Genomic DNA, 19,502 nt, shown 5'->3' on the forward strand with positions numbered 1-19,502 from the left:
GTCTGAACAGAATGAAAAATGTGTTGGTTACCGTCCCGTCATAGGTTCAGGCCCGACATTTTACCTTGGGGGGAGGGGAAGCAGTTAGGGGTTAGTATCCTGCTCAGTGACCCCTCTACACCATGCCAAGGGCCGGGAATCGAACCTGGGACCCCATGCCACTCAACATCTGGCATGGTCTATCGTCCGGGAGTCCAAATCGGGACATATAATCGACCGGTCAGACAGACAGAGCCCTGGTCATGAGATTCCCTTTAGCAGCCCACAAAGAATGCACCTGGTCTGTTGTTACCAGAAATGACCCACACTCATCCCTAGATCCTAGTCTTTGACTTAGACTTAGAGAAAAGAAAAGAACCTCTAATGTACTCTGTCTGATACATAACTAAGTACACATACTGTATAGACATTTAAAAGCACATGAGATCAACAAAAACAATATAATTCAATATTCTGTAACAGCAAACATGATATGATTTACTCATATTCTTCATCCTACTTATAGGAATATGGGAAGTAAGTGTTGTCATGGCTACAAGCCCACCCACTCCTAGCACATTCACTGCATGCTCTTCTAATCGTCAATGGTGTATACGTATGTCTACGGTACTAAGTTACCATTTGTGTAAAAGCCACAAATAGTGTAATGTTGTAGCAAATAGCAATACTAACATATTTCTACATATCACTTTGCTAATTTATTTATAATTAAATTAGTGGATTTTCCTTTTGTTCTCTTCATTCTTCGATTTGTAATCCAATTTATTTATCTATCTATAGTTTTCAGTTTCGTAAAAAAAATAATTATGAAACTATGTTCTTTTGTTCTGTTTAGATGTTTTATTTGGCATTCAAATAGCTAAATAAGCCTAGGCTTCAGCCCACCCCTTTTCGGGCAATTTGCTTTTTAGAAGCAATGTACTTATATATGTTTGTTCAACGGACCGAAATATAAAATTATATATATCTGTTTTTTGGGCCCTGCAATTTACTCTAAGATATTTCTTAATATTATTCACGTCAGGGAATAATATCACCTATGACACCCACATGTCCTATAGTGAGGAGATGTCAGGGACCCTAAAGTTCCCCCTCTCTTCTTCCTGCCGTGTGGCTGGAAGAAATACGGAGAAATAGGCTACCGCCTATCTGTATCATGTATAGATAGGCTACCGCCTATCTGTATCATGTATAGATAGGCTACCGCCTATCTGTATCATGTATGCCTTGTTACAATGGTGGCTTATTCTATTCCAAATTAATGACTAACCAAGGGCTATTGGCAGGTCCCACTAACAGACAGTCCATAAAAGTACAAAAGTATTGGTATCAAAATGTACTTAAAGTACCAAAATTAAAAGTACCAAGATGTTTGAAAATAGCAGATCTACAAGCTCACAACGCGTCGCGATGCGACACGTTGTGAGCTTGTAGATCTGCTATTTTCAAATAACCTAGGTATGAACTTGTAGGGCTAAAGTGGTTAATGTATGTTTTATAATGTAATAATTGATATATGCAAAGTAACTAGTAACTAAAGTTTTCTAATACTTGTAGTGGAGTAAAAGTACAATATTTGCCTCTGAGATGTAGTGGAGTCGAAGTAAAAGTATAGACAATCGGAAATAGTCCTACTCCAGTAAATTAAAAGTACCTCAAAACTGTACTTAAGTACAGTACTTGAGTAAATATACTTTGTTACTTTACACCACTGCTGGAAACTGAAGTGCCCCCGCGGGACGAAAAAAGGTCAAAAACTAAACGCTATGGAATGCTCCTCCACAGGTCTCGAGAGCTGCAGCCTCAGTGGATTTTTTTTAAGAACCACTTAAAAACACTAATGTTTAAACAAGCATTTGTGGAATGTCTTAGGCCTCGTACACACAGTTAAAACAAGTGACGCATGCTTCATGCATGCTTCATGGGGGGGGGGGGGTGAAGCCGTTTCAATTCATTCCCTATGGAAGTCACGTGGTTTTGATGCGCTGACTTGTCGCATGGCTTCATGACTTCACCCCTCCTCAGTGCTTCAAAACCATGTGACTTCCATAGGGGAGGGCTCCCCCAGTGCTGTAGCATGCACACACACGCACGCACGCACACACACACACACACACGCACACGCACACGCACACGCACACGCACACACACACACATACGCACACGTACGGAGTTACATTTGTGTCTTTATTAACCATACAAAAGAAAAAGAATTGAGAGAGAAAAAATATAAACAGCAAAAAAAAAAATTGAATGAAAACTAATTAAAACAGCAAGCAAAAAAATAATATTTGCAAGCAAAGAAAATTATATAAACACATCAAAAAATGATTTTGAATGAAAACAAATTAAAACTGCAATCAAAAAAATATATTTGCAAGCAAAAAGAAAAGATTTGAAAGAAAAGAAAAAGAAAATCGAGAACAAAACTTTTAGAACTCAAGAGTAAAAAAAATACATAAAACAAAATACTTAGTAAAATGTATGTGTAATAAAATGTGTTATGCTAATAAAAATGATTTGAATGTTTTCTTTTTTACTCTTTGCGAATGAAAGTTCTTCTCTCTCTCAAAACTCTGTCTCTTTGGTCTCGATTTTTTTTTCTCTCTTTTGGATTTTTTTGTGTGAGGGGTTAAAGTTCAGAAGGCGGGTCCTACGCTGATAGATGTAAGACACCTCTCCATTGTTCACTCGGAGTCTGAGTGACAGCCCCCCCCCCCTTCCTTATGTAGCTTGTTGAATGCAGGGATGGAGGTGAGTTACGACCAGCACTATTTTTTGATGGACTGAATGATTAGCAGTTTGCAAAAAAACAAACAAACATGAAAGTACAGTTCAATGCAAGGTCAGCTAAGATAATTTAAAACCCAAGAAAGACTTGACTTGTTTCCATTGTGGTCCTTTGTACTCAATTCATAGAGACATTTAATGACACACTACTATGCAAAACATCATTAAAATATATATATATATGTACAGTAAACAGTTCAAGTAAACAGATTGATGGAATACTTTATTAACAGTAGGATACAGAGGTACGACTTTACAATGATTGTTATAAGGATAACACAAAAAGGCTTGTTTCCATTGTGGTCCTCTGGGACTGAGGTCAAAGCTCCATCCCAGCTCTGGGCGCTACACTATTCATTACAATATTGAACATTTTAGGCTATTAGCAATTCAGATGATTCCCTAAAGTTAGGTTTCTGTTCTACTTACAGTTTGTGATCTGTATTTAAAATTGTTGTATTGTTATTACGGGGCCAGAGCTCAGCTCTGGACCTTTTTTAAGATGGGCAGTATTCTGTTTCTGCCACTTTTCGCAGTTCTGGCTGAACCGTGCTGTCGCTTTTTACGAAACTCGGCCATATGGTAGATGGTCATGAAAAACGATCAAGAAATAATTCTCACAATCTTTCGTCAAAAGGTGGCGCTATAGCAAAATGCCAACTTTGAACAGGTACAACTCATGCCCTGTTTGACCTACAGCCATGAAACTTCAATATACATATGCGTCTACTCATGATCAACAACTTTCACACTCTGACTTTTGACCTCTGACCTTTAGATCTCCCACCATTTTGAATTATATGAAAAACAGTTCAAACCTATCTCCTCCTGGGATTTTTGAGTAATCTGCACAAAACGTTTTACACATGAACTTTGGACCTATGCCGACAAACAAGCAGCAAAGATTTTCCATAAGTGAAAAAATGAAGCTTTAATGAGCCAATGAATATTGCAGTTTTATGAACATTATTCATCTGCCCCTAACACATACATGCAGACTCACATTTCTTTGAAACTTTGCGGTAATGTTGAGGGTCATTCCAAATATCACTGAAACCAATCTTACTCCAATTGGTCAAAGGGGGGCGCTATAGCGATTTTTTTTTTATGCAAACTTTAAACAGGCAAAAGTCATGCCTCGTTTGGCCGACAGCCATTAAACCTGCTTACACATGTGCCTTGACTCATGAGGAACACATGTATCACGTTGACCAGTAAGCTCCGCCCTTAGATTGTCCGCAATTTTGAGCAGTTTGAAAAACACTTAAACCCAGGATTTTTCAGCTATTTGCGTGAAACTGTATCATCTGTGTGATCTCCTTTTTCACAGCTTTTTGTCTGTTGGTCCAATGGCTTCTCCCTTAAGTGAGTGCCTCACGACCGCAAGGTTGCCGGTTCAAGACTCACTTGATGCAGACTCATTTAAGTTGAATTGCAAAAAACATGACTGTATCAATGAATACATGTGCAAACGGTAAAGATAACATGAAATGCTTATTTGAGAGTATGTTTTTTCAATGTATGACGTACTTCATTGTGAAAATAGCCGATCTACAATCTCACAACTTTTCAGATAGCAACGTTTTTTGAGCTTGTAGATCGGCTGCTTTCACTGGTTTCGGTTTCGAGGAGACATACAATTTCTCTATTGGTAAATGGTTTGTGAACGAGTGATCTTAGTGTTAGTGTTAGTGTGAATTCTTTTTTCACTGGTTCTGGTCTGTTGTTCCAATGGCGTCTCGCTTCAGCATCAGCCTCTGGATCCAAGGTCGCCAGTTCAAGCCTCAACTCTTGCTGGCTACTTCTCAATTGTATCGCACAAAACATGACTGTATCAATTAATGCATGCGCAACTATTAAAGGTAACATGAAATGCTTCTTGGAGAGAGTATTTTTTGCAATATATGACAACATTGTGAAAATAGCTGATCTACAATCTCACAACTTTTCAGATAGCAACGTGTTTCTGAGCTTGTAGATCGGCTGCTGTGTTATCTCTTTTTTCACAGGTCTCGTCTGTTGGTCCAATGGCTTCTCCCTTAAGTGAGTGCCTCATGACTGCAAGGTTGCCGGTTCAAGCCTCACTTGATGCAGACTCGATTAAGTTGAATTGCAAAAAACATGAATGTATCAATGAATACATGTGCAAAGGGTAAAGATAACATGAAATGCTTATTTGAGAGGGTATGTTTTTGCAATGTATGACATACTTCATTCTGAAAATAGCCGATCTACAATCTCAAAACTTTTCAGATAGCAACGTGTTTCTGAGCTTGTAGATCGGCTGCTTTCACTGGTTCACTTTTATCTTCAACAGACAACCTCAGCCTGGACAAAGCTATAGCACTATAGGTAATGTTGCAGCCTGTCAATCCGAAGGTTGAGGGTTTGATTCCTGTTAATGGCAATAGGTTGAGACGTCCAATCAATCCATTCTGCTTCCATCTCTCTCTCTCTTCAATCTATTCCGTTTCCATGTCTCTCTCTCCGCCCTTAGATTGTCCGCAATTTTAAGCAGTTTGAAAAACACTTAAACCCAGGATTTTTCACCTATTTGCGTGAAACTGTATCATCTGTCTGATCTCTTTTTTCACATATATTATCTGTTGGTCCAATGGCTTCTCCCTTAAGTGAGTGCCACACAACCGCAAGGTTTTTGGTTCAAGTCTCACTTGATGCAGACTCATTTAAGTTGAATTGCAAAAAACATGACTGTATCAATGAATACATGTGCAAACGGTAAAGATAACATGAAATGCTTATTTGAGAGTATGTTTTTTCAATGTATGATGTACTTCATTGTGAAAATAGCCGATCTACAATCTCACAACTTTTCAGATAGCAACGTATTTCTGAGCTTGTAGATCAGCTACTTTCACCAGTTTCAGCCAGGGGCTTGGTTCATGACAGAAGGCAAAAATGTATGATCTTCAACAGACAACTTCAGCCTGGACGAAGCTGTAGCAGTGCCGGGAGAGGGATAGTCTGGATACCTAACGTGCAATCACGTTTCAGCATTTCCTAAATCCCCCATAAGATGGGAAAGCTACACTCTCATCAAATCACGCCTCCTTATTCCCATTTGATGGAAATGCTCGATTCCAACTGGGTGGGGAAAAGATGGACTTGGATATAAAGAATTTGGAGACACCTGATTCGTTTACTGCAACCAACCAGCGAGCGTTCTGTCCAGCTTCTCTTTCTTTTTTTTTTAAAGCGCAGGTGCGTTGATCAGGCTGCTGCTGAACTCTGCTTTCAGATGCTGCGCTGTGAGTGAAATAACTTTTGGAACGACGTTATCCTCTTCCTCACTATAATGGTAAGCTCCTGGCAATGTTCTTTTTATTTAACCTTCTACTAGTCTGCAGTGCCCGAAAAAGTACTTGTTTTACTTAAGTAAAAGTATCCATAGCCTACTGCAATGTAGAAACACTCTCTGTTACAAGTAAAGTCCGGAATTCAGAAAGTACCAAACGCAGAAAGTACTCATGCAGACTGTCCCATTTCACAAGTTTTCAAATGTATAAAATATATAAAAATGTTTTGAAAATGGCAGATCTACAAGCTCACTGTGAGCTTGTAGATCTGCTATTTTTAAATGGCCGAAATGTTTAGGGCTGAAGTGGTTACTGTACGTGTTGTAATAATAATAATAAAAATCTACAAAGTAACTAGTAACTTAGCAAAAAATTAAAAGTACAATATTTGCCTCTGAGATCAGATGTAGTGGAGTAGAAGTAAAAGTAAATTGGAAATACTCCACTAAAGTAAAACATACCTCACAATTATACCTAATTACGGTACTTGAGCAAATGTACTTAGTTACTTTCCACCACCGCTGGTCTCCTACCTTATTTACTACGAAACGACTAACTACTTCAGCCCTAAAAAATAGCAACTCTCGTGAGTAGCCATGGTTCATAATGCATGACGATCGTCTGTCACAAGCGTCATGGCGCTATTTGATCCTGTTTTTTGAAAGTTTTACATTTACAACCAGCACGTCTACATAAACTTTCATATCAAATATAAAGTGCTGACCCCCCCCCGGCCGCGGATGTTACAAGTTAAAGCGCATGGGTCTAAATACCCGTATGTTATTGTATCAATATTGTATTGTTCAATAAAAAGCTTTATAATCCGATCGCCGCCATTTTCTATATTTTTAATAATGTCTCAGGGTGCAATACACCTCCCAACCGATAGGGGCGCGTAGTTGACATCGGAGAAAATCAGAAGAAAATGGCCGGTGATCGGATTAAAAAGCTTTTTATTGAATAATACGGAAGATACGGGTATTTAAACCCATGCGCTTTAACTTGTAACATCCGTGGCCGGGGGCTTAGCACTTTATATTTGAAATTTGAACGTTTATGTAGATGTGCTGGTTGTAAATGTAAAATCTTCAAAAAAAAATGGAACAAGTAGCGCCATGACAGTCATGTTTCAGGACTACTCTGTGCTGACTGCCGCGATGGAAGGTGCAGATTCCATTCAGAATTTGTATTAACTGTTCCGTGCAGCACAGTGCAGTGCATTTGGTTTTCCTCTTCCTCTAAGAACAGCATCATCATACATTACTACTATAATACCCTAAACCAATCATGTTGTCATTCTAGCATCCTCATTGCAGTACAGTGTAATGTATTATCATGTTGTTTTTTTACCACACTGATTAAGATTTATGATCAAACAGCTGTTGCACCTATTGTGACTGTTGTGAATGTTTACCAACTGATAATATTAGTGTACCATGCACCCAAATTGTAATACAAACGATATATATGGCATACTACTGAGCTGAATTGTTAGAATTAGCTTATTGTGTTTGTTGTAAATGTCTCTTTCTTATGGCAGATGGCTTCCAAACAGAAGAAGCACAGAGCTATGGGCCCTGAGGAGTGGATGTCCCGCCTGCAAAGGTTTGCTGCATCAGGACTCCGGGGTCTGGCCCTCTGATGCAGGGAACAGGCCAGCACCACGCCAGAAAAAGTGGCATGAACTGTATATGAAGGTAAACTTGGACAAAGTGATACGTGTACAATCATAAAACATAAAGCTATGTCATGAAGAGAGGACACATTTTTATGATTCACTGTTGAACAATATTACAGATAGAGAAATGTCCAGTGCATAATAAGGGACAAATGTCTCTGTTTGGAGGGACACAGACATGCAACTGTGGTTTCCATAAAAAAAAGGTACAGTATCAGAGTCTTTCATAAAAGTCTTTCATAAAATTAAGATGTGTTGGTGTTGTATTCGGTATTATTACATTTAATTTTATTTTCTGTGACCCTCTAGCCATCCAGCTCAGTCCCGGTGTCATCTGTAGTAGTGACACCACAACCAGGAGCCTCATCTGCATCAACACCTGATCACACAGTAACACCTGGGCAGACACACCGTAAGCCCATTTTGAGTCTAGCATCGGTAAGTAATGAATAATTACTGATACAGATGTATTAGTAACATATTTAGACATAAAAATGTACCAGACTCCACTTAATACGGTTTCTATTTTTCTTGTCAGTTTACAAAGCCACGGTTCGGTGGGTCTCATGGTGCTGCTTTAAAGCCAAATTTAAGTTTGGCTGGAAAGCATGCAAGCAAGGTAAGAAGGACACATCTTAAATGTGATTTTACACATGTATTCTTTTTATGCTGGGCTAACTATAGAGGGACTTTCATAAGACAAATTTGAATGATCTTCATTGCTGTAATGCCTAATGTTGATTTATTTTATTTATAATGTTGTAAACTCTGCTCTTGTTCTAATTAGACCAGCAGCACTTCTGACTCCTCTGCCAATGTTGAAAGTGCCATGGCAACAAGGACACCTTCACCTGCCCAAAGTCCCAGGACATTTATCCAGTCTGTCTCTCCTCTGTCTCTCCCTCCTTCTCCTGTGACTGCAACCACCTCTTCCTGTGTTTCATCGTCCACTACTAGAGCTGTGAGAAACGCTTCAATTATCCTAAGTTTATTCACAATCTTGTAACTAGTATCTTTCATGAGTGGCTTGTAATCATGTCTAATATTTGCCTTTTTAAATAGTATAAATTAGGAAGTATCAGCCACCGCCTCCTCTGGTACCTCCTTTGCTCCTCTCACCCTCAACCTCTGCTACATCTGCAACCAACTCTGCTGCTTCCTCTGTGAGTGGACCCTCAGTCCAGCCTGATAAGGAGACTCCTGATTTAAATACATTCTGGCTGCCGGTAAGGCTGATGGAGACCATACCACCTCAGGATCAGAAATGGATTTCAGCAGCTCTGTGGAAGCACGAGCAGCTGCGCACAGACCTGAAACTGTGGTACGATCCACCAGAGCCACATCTGACTTATGGTCTGGTCCCCACTCCAGAACGCTTCTTCACCCACCGACTTCTCTTGTGGATGCCATACAAACTCTGGAAGATCCCGTTGTCCTGTCCCGCTTGTGGAAATCAGCTCACAGGCTACGGAGTCCACAAGAGAGCCCGCCATGTTCTTGATGTGGACAGATATTACCTGTTAATAACAGAGACTCTATGTTGCTATGATACCAAATGCAAATTTAAGACCGTCATATCCACCAGCAAGGCCATCTTGGACCAGCTGGATTTGGAACACAGGCTGGAGTTCAGACTGATCCTGACTCAAAAGTGAGTGTACTGAGATTATTTAGCCTGAGTCACAAATGTTTGTCATTGAAACACTAGCTGCTTTTAATGCTTGTCTTTTTGTCTCTCTTTCCCTTTGTTTAACTCAGATACGCTTGTGACATCCGGGTGATACGCTTATTGAGGGAGAGGACCCTGGGTAACAGCCCCAGCCGCTTGTTCAAACAGCTGAGGGAAAACCACAGCGAGGAGTGGCTTAAGTGCCTCTGCCGGTACCTTGGCATGTGCTCAAACTTTGCTTCTCGGCCGGGCCTACTCCCTGTCAAGTTCCAGGAGCCACCTGAGCCACTAGCTGTCCCTTCTCACAGGTGGATGCTGGCTGTTTATGGCCGGGATATTCTGACCAGGCTGGACCACATCAAAGCCAGCATAACATCCATCTTTGGCAGTTGCCTAAAAATGGACTCTACAAAAAAGGTGATTAATTGTAACTGTTTAACTCCAAAGCATGTTTCTGTTAACTCCAACATTACAAACTAGAAAATGTGCTCCTCGGAGCACAAGTCTCCGCCAGCAGACCCGTGCTATTTTAATAGCACAGGTCGTCTTGGTAGAACGGGTCGTCTTGGTAGAATGCGCGTGGTTTTTGCTGTTCTGCAGGGGCGACTGAATATGTAGTGTCTGCATCTAAAAGATGTTCTTCTTGAAGCAATGTGTCATATGGGAGTCGTCGTAATTGACTGGTTTGTTCAAATGCTTGTCTGTCTTCTTCATCTTCATTGTCTTGAACAGTTTCAGCAGTTGATTGGTGTGTTTGATCTATGTCAGTTTTCTCTAGTGCTACATAATGTATTTGATCAAGGCGGCCAATTGTTACAGTATTAAGACTTCGGCCTTGTTGTGGGATCAATTCAACTCTATAGTCCTCTTCTGTGTTACTGTTGTAGATGAGTATGCTTTCTTAGCTTTGGCCTTCTGCGCCTTTGCTTGACCAATGTTAGGTGTTCTCAAGAGGGACACACACACGCACGGACGGGTGATTTGTACTGGAAGGTACTGTTCCAATCAAGACTGATTGATCCTGTCTTACCTCACTTCAAAAGTCATAAATGGCCTTTTGAAGTGACACACCTATTTATAGGATTTTATTTCGTCATGCGTCCCTCTAGCCAATCAAAGGCATTGGTGTCAACATATTGACACGTGTCACGTGGAGCTTGACCAATGTTAGCTTGGCTAGGGGCCATGCTAACACACGGCGGGACGAAGCGAAAACATACTCTTAATTTCATTCCTTCTCTCTGTTTCTTAGCTTTGGCCTTCTGCGCCTTTGCGTCTTCATCAGGTTTCAGATGCTCATTTGCTGCTTCTTTAGTTTGCATAATGGGAGTTAGTTACATTGTGTGATCTCAGCCTCCTATTTATATATTTATATTACATATTGTGATGTCACGTAAAACTGACCAATGTTAGGTGTTCTCAGAGGAACACACACACGCACGGACGGGTGATTTGTACTGCAAGGTACTGTTGGTAGAATGTGCGTGGTTTTTGGTGTTCTGCAGGGGCGACTGAATATGTAGTGTTTGCATCTAAAGAATGTTCTTCTTGAAGCAATGTGTCATATGGGAGTGGTCGTAATTGACTGGTTTGTTCAAATACTTGTCTGTCTTCTTCATCTTCATTGTTGTCTTGAACAGTTTCAGCAGTTGATTGGTGTGTTTGATCTATGTCAGTTTTCTCTAGTGCTACATAATGTATTTGATCAAGGTGGCCAATTGTTACAGTATTAAGACTTCGGCCTTGTTGTTGTGGGATCAATTCAACTCTATAGTCCTCTTCTGTGTTACTGTTGTAGATGAGTATGCTTTCTTAGCTTTGGCCTTCTGCGCCTTTGCTTGACCAATGTTAGGTGTTCTCAGAAGGACACACACACGCACGGACGGGTGATTTGGACTGGAAGGTACTGTTCCAATCAAGACTGATTGATCCTGTCTTACCTCACTTCAAAAAACATTTTTTTTTTTTGAAGTGACACACCTATTTATAGGATTTGATTTCGTCATGCGTCCCTCTAGCCCAGTGTCTATCAACCTTTTTTGTGCCAAGGCACACCTGGCATAGCCAAAAAATCCCAGGGCACACCTAGATATACGGTATATATAATTATATATATATATACGGTATATCTATATACACACACTAGGGGTGTGCCGATTTTCACATTTCACGAAACGATACGATACGATATTGGGCACACAACTTCGATACGATTTCGATACGATACGCACTTTTTTATCATGAAAATATATGGGGGAGAAAAAAAGCAAATGCAAACAAATATTTCGTTTTTTGCATTATTCAGACATGCAAACTTGTAGCTTTTCAGCTGCCACTAGCTGTTTTGAATCCAAATAGGGCAATAGTGTGACACCTGACCCGAAAAAAAACAGCATGTTGTCACCCTTTTCACCTCGGGGCTGTTAGCATGCCTGAATATATATATATATTTTTTTTTTTTCAAAATGATTTTTTTTCAAACCTCCTTCAAACGGCGTGGCACACCTCAGCAGTAGCCCCGGCCCAAAATTGGTACGTTTGCCAGGGTTGATATACACTGCTCTAGCCAATCAAAGGCATTGGGTGTCAACATATTGACATGTGTCACGTGGAGCTTGACCAATGTTAGCTTGGCTAGGAGGGAGGTGAACACACAGCGGGACGAAGCGAAAACATACTCTCCGCCTCCGGCGGAGACAAAAACATGTTTTTTTGTATTTATTTGACCTGGGCCTGCCAGGGCATACGTAAATGCAGTAGTTAAACCATGAAACAATGATTGAACTGCATCTAATACTGGTTGCCCAGGTTTTGAATAACCAAATCGGTCTGGTGGTCTCCGGGTCCTAGTTGAACGCCTTACGGGAGCAAGGTCGTCACTATTTACTGAGCCGGAGGAATCCGAGGTAAGTGGTAAATTGGGGGAATCGGTTACATCCATGGGTTCATCAGCCGGTTCAGAACTGGGTTTTGCACTTCCAGGTAAGTTTAAAGGGCTGTCAGCGTTATCAGGTAAGTATGAATTCTCAGGGTCGTCAGTGACATCAGGTAAGTTAGATAGGTTCCGAGGAAGATCCTCTGCTACTACATCAGAGGATGTGTTCTGTGTGGTCTCCATGGGTGTTGGATCCATAGCAGAAGAGTTCGGTATATCAATTACTGTTGTGAATCTAGAAAGTTCAGAGTTGGAAGATCCAGTGTACCAGTGAGATGGAATGATTCCATCATCTGATAGATCATCCGTATCGATATGATTGTCTGCATTTGGGAGAGGTTTTGGTTTGACTAGCCGTTTCTTCCAGGTGTCTGGAAGAACAAATCTTTCAGGTGCAGGCAAATAACCACAAGGAAGCAGAAGATCTCGGTGTAGTGTTCGAGAAGGCTTGTCCTTATTCTCCGGTCTGACTGTGTAAACAGGAAGAGTACCAGCTCTTTTAACAACAATGTACACATCAGATTCCCATTTGTCTGCTAATTTGTGTTTTCCTCTCAAGCGTACATTTCTGACCAAAACGCGATCTCCCACAGATAAATCAGAAGCTTTGACATGCTTGTCGAATCTGGTTTTGTTTCTTTCCATGACTTTTCCTGCATTTCCAGTTGCTATTTTATAGCTTTCCTCCAGGTGAGATTTAAGGTTTTGGACATACTGAGAATGGGATGCATGTTGGTTGTCTGTAACAGGTAGTCCAAAGGCTAAATCAATTGGGAGTCTTGGTTGACGTCCGAACATGAGTTCGTATGGTGTAAATCCAGTGACATCATTCTTAGTGCAGTTGTATGCATGTACTAGTGGTTTGACAAAATCCTTCCAATGAGTTTTGTCCTGATTTGTCAGAGTTCCAAGCATGTTCAATAGTGTACGATTGAAACGTTCCACTGGGTTTCCTCTGGGGTGATATGGTGTAGTCCGTATTTTGTGAATTCCAGTCACCTTGCAGAGTTCCTTTATTGTCCGGGATTCAAAATCTGGTCCTTGATCACTGTGAAGTTTTTCCGGAATACCATAATGGATTAGGAAGTTATCCCATAAACATTTGGCAACTGTTTTGGCTTTTTGATTGGGTGTGGGAATGGCAACGGAATATTTTGTGAAATGGTCTGTCATTACCAGAATGTCCTTGATCCTTCCATCTGGTTCCAATGATAAGAAATCCATGCAAACGAGTTCCAACGGTCTGGTTGTTTTTATATTGACAAGAGGTGGCGCTTTCTCAGGCAAAGATTTCCTTTTCACACACCTTTCACAGGTTTTGATCTTGGTGTATACATCAGCAGACATTCTTGGCCAATAAAATCTGGTTCGGACCAGGTCAAGTGTCCTTTCTATTCCCATGTGGCCCATATGATCATGCAGACTGGTGAGAACTTGGTTTCGCAGTTCTTGTGGTAAGACAAGCTGAAAAGAGCATTGAGAACCAATTTGTCGCCTTCTTACAAGAATGTTGTTCCGGAACTCCAACCGAGTTAATTCTCTAAGAAGAAGTGGTAAATCTGGAAGTTCGTCCCTCAAGGTAGGTGGTGGTGTGACTCCACTTTCCAGTTGAGTTATGACATGCTGAATGACTTGGTCTGCTCTTTGTTTTGCAGCGATCTCAGTTTCTGTAAGATGAGAAATGACTGAGGATCCGAACTGCTTGTCGTTAACAAAACTGTCTGGTAGGGCTTTAATGGACATGGACAGTGATTGGACAAGGGTCAAGTTATGAGGATTGGTATTGGAACTGTAGATGAGCTGTCTGTCACAGATGGCTTGAACGGTGGGTTGATCAAGGGGAATGAATTCAGAATCAGGTAGATGATGGTCCCAGAATTTCCATATTCGTTCCCTTTCCTTCTGAGACTTGAAATCATCCAACAGATCACCATGTGGTCTGCGAGAAAGCCCATCTGCATCAGCAGCTTGCTTGCCAGCTCGATACAGGATCTTAAAGGAATAGGTGGATAGCGTAGCAAGCCACCTGTAACTGGCTGCATCCAGTTTGGCTGTTGTCAAGAGGTAAGTAAGAGGATTATTATCTGTTACAACCGTGAAATCATTGCCATATAGATAGTCACTGAACTTTTCTGTTACTGCCCATTTGAGAGCAAGGAATTCCAGTTTATGTGCTGGATATCGGGATTCACTTCGAGAGAGTCCTCTGCTGGCATAAGCAATGACTCTGTTTTGTCCTTCTTGTTCCTGGTATAGCACAGCTCCAAGACCAATGGAGCTGGCATCAGTATGGAGGAGATATGGTTTCTGCGGGTCAGCAAAAGCTAGAATTGGAGCAGTAGTGAGTTTTTGAATTATGGTATCGTAAGCCTCCTGACAAGCAGATGTCCAACGCCCACCAAATGGCTCCTTGGGATTCAGGTACTGTTCTGGTTTTATTGTCGATTTGAATTTCTTCTGGGATGGTGGATAACCAGATGTAAGGTCATGGAGGGGTTTAACGATAGCAGAGTAGCCTTTTATAAATCTTCTGTAGTACCCGGCGAACCCAAGATAGGATCTTAGATCTTTCAAGGTTTTGGGAACTGGCCAGGTAGTGAGTGCTTTAATCTTGTCTGGATCGGTCTCGACACCTTCGTGTGATACCACATGTCCCAAGTATCGAACAGCTGTTTGAAAGAACATGCACTTTTCGACAGACAGTTTCAGGCCATATTCTTTCAACCGATTGAGCACTTTCATCAGCCTTGCTTCATGTTCTTCTAAGGTAGGTGCAAAGATAATCAAGTCATCAATGAAGACAAGGACTTCCTTCAAGTTCATTTCTCCCATGCATTTCTCCATGAGACGTTGAAAAGTGCTCGATGCATTTGTTACTCCTTGAGGCATGCGATTAATTTCCCAGAATCCTAAAGGACATACAAAGGCAGTTTTGGCTTTATCTGCTTCCTCCATTTCAATTTGATAATAACCAGATTTCAGGTCGAGTACTGAGAACCATTTAGATCCAGAGAGAGCTGTGAAAGCATCCTCAAGCTTTGGCAGGGCATAAGCATCCTTAATGGTTTGTAAGTTCAATTTCCGATAGTCAATACAGAGCCGTACACTTCCATTCTTTTTCCTTACCACCACGATGGGTGATGCAAAGGGAGATTCAGATTCACGGATTACTCCGCTTTCAAATAGTTCCTGCAAGTGTGTACGGACAGCATCGACATCTTGGGGATGGATGGGTCTTGGTCTTTGCTTGAATGCCGTGTCATCTGACAGTTTGATCCGGTGAGTAACTTTATCAGTTCTGCCAAAGTCAAGGTCATGTTTTGCAAAAACCTCTGGAATGCTATTAAGCTTAGCTGTAATGCGATCTTTCCATTCAGGTGAGAGAGGTGAGTCACTGAAGTTGAAATTCAGTGGCTGTGATAAAGAATGAACTGGATCAGACACGCTTTGCTCCCTTGAAATGGTGTTAACTGTACTCATTTGTGCAATAGCAGATCTGGCAGGGATAATGACATCATGATCGGATTCATTGCTCACAATGACAGGCAACTGACATGGCTGAAGGTTGGAACAGTCAACCAGACATGATTGAACTATCAAGCTGCCAGGCAAAGAGAATGAAGATGGATGTTCAACAATGACAGCATTTTGTAAAAAGCAGTTGGTAGATGTTCCCTCCAAAACTACTGTTCTTCCTGGTGGAATGGTTTGTGGAGTTTTTCCATGCAGTCTGATTACACCATGATTGGATTGGTTGTGTCTCAACTCAAGGATTTTCAGCACTGCTCTGTATCCATATGGGAGTGAGTGATTCATTGGTAGGTAGTCAAGAACTGAGCAAAAAGCTCCTCTCCATCCTGGACAGTGGCAAAGGCTGCATCAAGGATTTGCAAGTAGGTAACAGGACGAGCTTCAGATCCTAGCCCTTTAACCACATCAGCTGCAGGAGACAGCAAGCTCTCAAGGATTCGTCTGGTGACATGTAAGGCAGACATGCTAGGATCAGCAAGCAACAAGTCAATCTGTGAGCGCCATGTTTCATAGTCTGCTTCATTGTTGGGTTTGGGACATTTCCCAGAGAAGGCACAGATATCCTTCTTCAATATATGTTCCACCACAACTTTTTGTATGTCAGGGGGGTTTAAGTCATCTCCTGCTAGAGACACTGTTCTCCTGACACGTCTGGTGCCTCCAGTTTCTGTTTGCGGCTCATGCCGGTCAGGCACAGAGCTTTCCTGTTCAACATTTAGAACAGATCCCTCCTCTCCACTGGGTTTTCTCAGTTCTTTACTCATCTGAGTGAGCATATCTTTTAACACAACCTCAAATCTTCTGCCACTAGAGGTGGCTACTTCTGCAATCTGTTTGAGGTAGTTCTCAGTGTGTGTGCCACCTACTGTAGCTGCGTACTCATTTGCCAAGGAACTTATTCGATACACAACCCCTTCATCATCCATGCGATGTACCATTGGCAACAGGGGCTCTAACGCTTCTAAAGTATCTTCGTCTTTGAATTCAACAATCAAGTTTTTGTGATCCGTACTGGTAGGGTCATCCACTGGAGTGACTTGTTCAATCGGCCCATATTGTTTCAAACATTTAAAGAGGGTTTCATCTGTTTCTGCTGTGTTTTTGTCACCTCTGACAATCACAGATTTGGCTAACTTCACACCTGATTGTTTGATGAAATCCATCTCAACTTGAAAATGCAAAAAAAACAATTCAATGGGTTTCACACTTATTGAGCTCCTAGCTGGCTCGCCAAGCTGTAGCCAGTTGCACAAGGATAACGGCTTTTAGTATAGACTAGGTTCGGTGGAGAGCTCAATGTGTGTAAAACCCAAGGAATGAGACAGAGACAAAGGTTCAACTTAAAGATTGTATTAGAACAGAGTAATAGTTCAGAACATACATTGCATTTATAAGGAAAATAAAAAATGGGGGCCCTTTAAAGTCTGAAGTGTCAGTGGATCTTTCAGGGGGGGGGGTTCTCCTTTGGGGAGAGAATACAAGGGGCATGGAACCTTTCCTTTGTTCCTACCACACAGAGTGGAGGTGGGGAATTAGGCTCCAGAATCGAGGTCCAGTTGGGTCAGTTTGGGAGGCTCGCCATCAACATGGGATCGGATCTCCAGCCGAATCACAAAAACCTGACCTAAAAGGCCAGGTGAAATAAAGCAATCAGTAATCTATCGTTGTAAAACAGGGTTCAAGTTTCAACAAATTATTATTTCATGACTTTCATTAAATAATAAATTAGTGTCATTATTTCACGATTTTCATTAAATAATACTTATCATGATTTTCATTAAATAATAAATTCATGGAAAATAAAATACAAAAATATACTCAAAACATGAAGTCATAACACACTTCATCAAAATTAAACTCAAAATATTCTCAAGGCAAGTTCAGCCTTGTTGATCTGCCATTTTTGTAACTGCTAGCTCCACTAGCCCAAGGCAGAAGCAGTTCAAATGGCAGACAACATTTTACCACACAACATTGTACAAACACACAACATTGTACATTGTACCATGACCAAGCAACCAAATCATTGACACTGAACCAATGTACTTTAACTCACCGTTGAGTATGAAGCATAGGAGCATAAGAGTTAACAGCACAGCAGCAGCAGACACACCATGCTGCAAACAAACACTCAGGAGGGAGTGGAGGGAGTGGCAGGAAATGACACCAGGTAACCAGACATTTATACTGATCTGCCTGATTGAATGATTGACAGGCTGATTGTCTGGTTACCATGGTTACCTGGTTACCTTGGTTAGTTACCTGGGTTACATGTGTGTGTGTGTGTGTGTGTGTGTGTGTGTGTGTGTGTGTGTGTGTGTGTGTGTGTGTGTGTGTGTGTGTGTGTGCGCGCGCGCGCGCGCGTGCGTGCGTGCGTGCGTGCGTGCGTGCGTGCGTGTGTGTGTGTGTAAAAAGCAGCAGTGAAACCATAACATACAGTCAGCTTGGACCAAGAAATATGTAACTAAATTGTAATAAATATTTAATTGATGTCCTTTTTCCTTTGATATTCATGTATTCATTCAATTTTATGACAGATATTATTTATGTATTTATTTAACCACTTAAAACCCTGACCAGTGGTGTACAAGAGGCCACCATTTTCTTGTCATTCTACACAACGTATCTTTGAAATAAAAAATAAAAATGGTGGATCTAGCAGCAGATCTCATAATGCTGCGTGTTGCTGCTATTTTCACCCAATGTTCACCCTCAGAACAGAGACATGAGGGTTCAACACATCTATCCATAATAATACATTTATTACACATTTATTAACCACTTCAACCCCGGCATCCATATTACGAGGTGAACGTTGGCCAAAAAATAGCCGATCTACAAGCTCACAACACGTCGCACCGTGACGCTCTGTGAGCTTGTAGATCGGCTATTTTTGGAGAAGAAATTGTCCGTAGAGATACAAACTCAGGTTTGTTTGACTAAGAATAGAGGGTTGAAGTGGTTCATCAGACATTTAATGACTTTAATACATTTATTAATGTAGTTTTTCACCTACCAGGTGTGATGCTGAGTCCAGACACTGCCAACAGCCAGATGAACAGTGGAGCCATGAGGCCCTTCATGTTGATAACAATGTTCCTAATGATGATAAAACAACAACAATCTGCACCATCAAACTCACTGTGTTTATCTGACTGACTAGAGGTTTATCTGTCTCGTTTAACTGACGTCTCTTCTCTTCCTGATTGAAACCCAGGCAGGAGGAGGTTGAAACTATATGACACATTTCACATGTAACTCCTCCCACACACCATGTAGATTCATTTAAATCTGTATTATGTAACTTATTTGTGATAAAATGCTATGTTGTACAGTCTGTGTGGTAGAGTATGTCAATACAATATAACTGATTTTGTGTAAATCATATTTGAGTCACATTCCTCAGCCTTGTTCAGACATCAAACCAATCTGACTCCAATCTGGATCAGAAATCACATTTTGTCTGAATTTGGGGCTTAGACTTTACCTGTGTGTGGTTTGACACGACCTTTGACACCATCCTGTTTCTGGTTTGACACGACTATAGCTCTTTAGTTAAACTCAACTAGTGATGAAGACTAT

The 19,502-nt window shown here is 41.1% G+C and overlaps 1 protein-coding gene and 1 long non-coding RNA gene across 2 annotated transcripts in view; one reads left to right on the plus strand and one right to left on the minus strand.

The window, feature by feature from the left end:
* The window catches only part of LOC308085699, a 44,635-nt gene extending 25,549 nt beyond the window's left edge, over positions 1-19,086 (minus strand). Inside the window, exon 1 of the long non-coding RNA XR_013933206.1 lies at positions 18,937-19,086. This is a non-coding gene — a long non-coding RNA (uncharacterized lncRNA). The remainder of the gene's footprint in view (positions 1-18,936) is intronic.
* LOC308086001 (immunoglobulin superfamily member 11-like) overlaps positions 1-19,502 on the plus strand; it is a gene marked incomplete at both ends in the record, with an annotated part of 302,311 nt that overhangs the window by 199,167 nt on the left and 83,642 nt on the right. The window lies entirely within an intron of this gene.

The sequence above is a fragment of the Gymnoscopelus braueri genome (assembly GCF_963280865.1).
Source record: "Gymnoscopelus braueri genome assembly, chromosome: 5".
Classification (NCBI taxonomy): Eukaryota; Metazoa; Chordata; class Actinopteri; order Myctophiformes; family Myctophidae; genus Gymnoscopelus; species Gymnoscopelus braueri.